The following is a 4,855-nucleotide window of genomic DNA, read 5'->3' as shown; positions in this document are numbered from 1 at the left end:
GCAGGGTTCATCCTGGCCTCCCCCTGCCCTTTCCTGACTCCTTTCTCCTGACTTGAGTCACAATGTACTCACTTTCTTGATCTTAGTATATACACAGAGCAGTTTGAGAATTGCTACCGCTTCTGCTACAGTAATATTATGCTGTCCTTTTTGAGCCCAGCTTTACAATATACAGTTGACCCTTGAACAATACAGTCTGAACTGTGAGGGTCCACTTATTTGCGGATTTTTTTCACTAAGTAGTTACTGCAGTACTACACCATTTGCAGTTGGTTGGAATCCACGGATGTGGATGTGCTTGTGTTGGAGGGCCAACTGCAGAGTTATACTTGGATTTTCAACTTCACGGGGGGTGGGGCGGAGGGTTCTGTGCCCCAACATCTCCGTTGTTCAAGGGTCACCTGTGCAAAGTACTGTTTTCTTTTTTTTTTTTCTTTTTCCCCAAATGCTGTTTTCTAAAGTCACTTAGGTTCTTTCAGGGAAGTTATGTTATTCATAATATAGTTGTACACATTTACTGTTTGTATTTAGTTTTATGTTCTCCACACACCTGGTTGCTCTTAACTATTTACTTTTTGGGTATGTGAAATATTGCCATGGTTCTAAGAGTCAGAGGGAAAAGGGATACTCAGAAATGCACGTTCCCCTCAGCTCTGCTACGCCATTCCCAACCTTCTTTCTCCATTCTGTTCCCACACATCTGTTATGGGTCGAATCATGTGTCCCCCAAAAGATGTTGAAATTCTAACCCCCAGGACCTGTGAATGTGATCTTATTTGGAAATAGGGTCTTTGCAGAAGATCAAGTTAAGATGAGGTCGTTAGGGTGGGCCCTAATCCAATATGACTGTGTCCTTATAAAAAGGGGAAATCTGGACGCAGAGGCAGACACGAGCAGAGGGAAGACGATGTGAAGACACAGGGAGAAGGTGGTCATCTCTAAGCCAAAGAATGCCTGAAGCTCCCAAAGCTGGGAGAGAGGAATAGACCAGATTCTCCTTCACAGCCTCAGAAGGAACCAGCACTGCCAACACTTTGATTTTACACTTCTAGCCTCCAAAACTGTGAGATGATAAGTTTCTGTTGTTTAAGCTGCCCAGCCTGTGGTGCTTTGCCACAGCAGTCCCAGGAAATTAACAGCCCTTGTAACCAGTTTCTTATGGCTTAAATTGTGTGCCCCCAAAAGATACATTCAAGCCCTCACCTGTGAATGTGACTTTATTTGGAAGTAGGGTCTTTGCAGGTATAATAAGATGAGGTCATATTGGATTAGAGTGAGCCCCAAATCCTGTATAACTTATGACCTTAAGAAGAGGGAAATTTGGACACAGAGGAGACACACATGGGGAAGAGAGGACCACGTGATGACAGAGGCAGAAACTGGAGTGAGGCAGCCCCAAGTCCAGGGCTGCTGGCAACACCAGAAGCCAGGAAAGGGGCGTGGACAGACTGTCCCTCAGAGCCTTCAGAAGGAATCAGCCCTGCCCAACACCTCGGTTTTCCACTTCTGGCCTCCAGAACCGTGAGAGATTTTCTGTATTGTAAACCACCTTGTCTGTGGTACTTTGTTACGGCAGCCTTAGCAAACGAATACACAATCTCATTAGTTTCTCATTTATCCTTCCTGTTTCTTTTGCACAAAAGAGTGGAAACGAGGATATTTTCCTGTATCTCCTTTCTTCCATGAAGGGTAAGCATGCAATCAATAGATAACTCTTTATCACTTTGGAGCATTATTTTTAACAGCACAAGACTGGAAACAGTTTAAACATCCATCAGTTGAGTGCTAGTTAAATACTTATCCATTACAGTGGAATATTATTTGTTCACTAAAAAGAATAAGCAGCTTTATATGTACTAAAACAGAGTGATCTCTAAGATGTGTTTTTTTTTAAATTATTTATTTATTTATTTATTTATTTATTTGGCTGTGCCGGGTCTTAGTTGTGGCATGCAGGTTCTTTTTTAGTTGCAGTATGACGGATATAGTTCCCTGACCAGGGATCGAACCCAGGCCCCCTGCATTGGGAGTGCGGAGTCTTAACCGCTGGACTGCCAGGGAAGTCCCTAAGATGTGTTGTTGATTAAAATATTTATACACAGAAGACTGGAAATAAAAAAGTGTGCCAGCCGTAATCCAGTAGCCCCTTCCCTCCATGTGAGAGCAGGTTTAGAACATTAGTTCAAGGAGTCTGAAAATGAGAGGAGCCCTTAGCCTCTGAATTGTTCTATTTTGTGTGATTTCTGGTTTCCTTTGGGGTAGGGATGGTTTACAGCTAACCATGAGGAAACGCAACCTGTTCTTTCCTGATGGGACTGAAAGGCAGATGGTGAGGAAAGGACCCTGAGCAGAAGGTCAGGGCAGGAAGTGGGGATAGGGGTCAGTTCAACAAATGTATGCAAGTGGAGCAGGTCAGGAGTCCTTCCTCCAGGGCATGGGGCGTCAGCAGGCCTGCTGGACTGGGGAGGAAGGAGATGAGGTTCCGGAGGTTTGGGGTGTTGCTTAGTGGAGGGCCTGGAAGACCAGCCTGAAGCATTTGGAATTGATGAGGTTGCGTTCAGGAATAAGTCCTCAGAAATCAGAAATAACAAGATGGAATTGGTGTCAGAAGAATAACATGTTGAAATTTAAGGGATGGGTTGCAGGGAACAGTGCTGCAGGCAGGAAGACCTGCTCAAAGGCCTTGGACCGGGAGAGCTGGGGGAGGTCTGGGGGGACGAGGATAAGTGCTCCGTGCATATCGCTGTTGGAAGAAGACTCAGTATGATCCCTTCCTCCCCACTGTGTCCTTTCCTGAGGCCATGTGATAGGGAGTGGTTGCCGATGAAACATGGTAAGAGGAGTATTAGATGTAAGAATTTCTAAAATGTTTTCAGCATCTTCGGGCTTATGTGGAGGCATGGTCAGGAACACCACCAATCCGTGCTTACTGGGCTTTCTCTGCCCCTCTTCTTCTGGGGGACCTCCCCCATCACTCCGAATTCTGGTGGCCTAAACACTTTCACATCCAGAGTAGTGCTCAATGGAGAACTAGAATCCAGAATCCGTCCTGAGGCCCAACGCGGGTCTTGCATCCCTCAAACATCTCTCCTTTATCTCAGTCTCACTGATTTCATCCTGAAGTTCTACCGTACTTTAAAGCAGAGGGTTCCCAGCTTTTGTGGGGAACCTGTTTATGTCTCCAAATGTGGCCAGGAGCGCTGTCCCTGGGAGGGGAGGCAGTGTGGGGTTGCCCACAGTCCACTGGCATCGCTCGCCCTGCGTCAGGGCACCAGGTGGGATCACAGGGACCCCAGCACCCCTGCCTGGCCTGGTGCAGACTGTTTGTTAAACCCTCTAACCAAATACCATTTAATTCCAGAAGAAATACCCCAGTTGTGGGTTTTTTTGTTTTTGTTTTTGTTTTTAAGGTGAACAATACAGTTAGGCCAGAGAATTAAATATCAATATTTAGATTGTTTGGAAATTGAATATTTTCTGAAATGGGGTAGTTTTAAAGATATTCTGCATAGAGGTAAAGGCTAACATCGTGTTATTTATAAATCCAAGAATAAGCTTAAAGAAAAGGCAGATTTTTATACCTTGTAGGAATGTGGAAGTCAATATGTTGATTTTTAAACCTACAAGTTATTTCTGGACATTCTAAATCATTCCTTTCTGACTGTCACATGTATGTAGTTATGTAACAGGCAGCTGCAGTTTGTTATGGCCTAGACTTTCACATGGAGTGTCTTGTATGTCTGACCTGTATCCTTGAAAAGGTCGGGCCTTAAGTACCTACTGAACAACGCCAGTCCCCAGTGAGTGTCTTCAGGGGCTGCTGGTGAGGACTGGCTCCATCCTGCCGGTTAGAGTGGAAGTATCTGCGCGTGTTTCTTTTTTTTTTTTTTAATATTTATTTAAATTTATTTGGTTGCACCGGGTTTTAGTTGTGGCAGGCGGCTTCCTTAGTTGTAGCATGTGAACTCTTAGTTGCAGTATGTATGTGGGATCTAGTTCCCTGAGCAGGGATCGAACCCTGGGCCCCCTGCATTGGGAGCGCAGAGTCTTAACCACTGCGCCCCCAGGGACATCCCTCTGCATGTGTTTCTGTAGCGTCTGTCAACCATACCAGGCTGGGGACAGCAGTGTCAAATGGAAGGGTTTTCCTTCTTCGCTTGCAGTGGTTTCTTGATCTACTGTGCTGAGCAGGAAGTTAACAGAAAAGCAACTCAAGAGACATTGTGAATCCCCTTCCTGATCGCAAAGTAGAGGAGATCATTCCCTGGTTTCCAGTTTTTAAATACACTAATTAAAAAAAACTCTTCGACGGTTTTGGACAGAAAAGGAAAGGAAAAGAATCAGTGAAGATTCTTTAGAAGATGATGAGACTGTTGAAGAACATCAACATTTTAAAATTTGGCTCCCTCTTAGGGGTATTTTTTCTCCCTTTTTCCGTGTTAGTTACACCGTAAGAAGACTGGCCAGCCTGTGGTTATTTCCGCCTCCGGGAGGGGCTGTGAGCACTGAGGCATGTGTGGGTTTGGTGGGTTTGTGCACGATCTCACTGGGGGACATAAGTGGGAAGTGGTGTCAAAAGGCCCCTGCCCGTTCCCGCGGTTCTGCCCCAAGTTCTCATATGTTCTTGGTATTTGCCACGTATGAGGATATGTTACCAGAACTACCTGCCAAAATACCAGCTAGCTGCACAGCATTTGTCACTTCTGATTTCCCCTGGGTGACACTGGGTCTTTCGAGCAAAAGCCTGCCTTAAAGAATTCCACGTTAGCATCTGCCAGACGTGAACAAATTAGGATTTTCTGTTTCTGAAGTCTTATTAACTCTCATTCTTTCTCACATTTGTCTTTTCAGGAAA

Source organism: Physeter macrocephalus, chromosome 14, assembly GCF_002837175.3.
Source record: "Physeter macrocephalus isolate SW-GA chromosome 14, ASM283717v5, whole genome shotgun sequence".
Classification (NCBI taxonomy): Eukaryota; Metazoa; Chordata; class Mammalia; order Artiodactyla; family Physeteridae; genus Physeter; species Physeter macrocephalus.
This window is presented reverse-complemented; position numbering follows the sequence as displayed.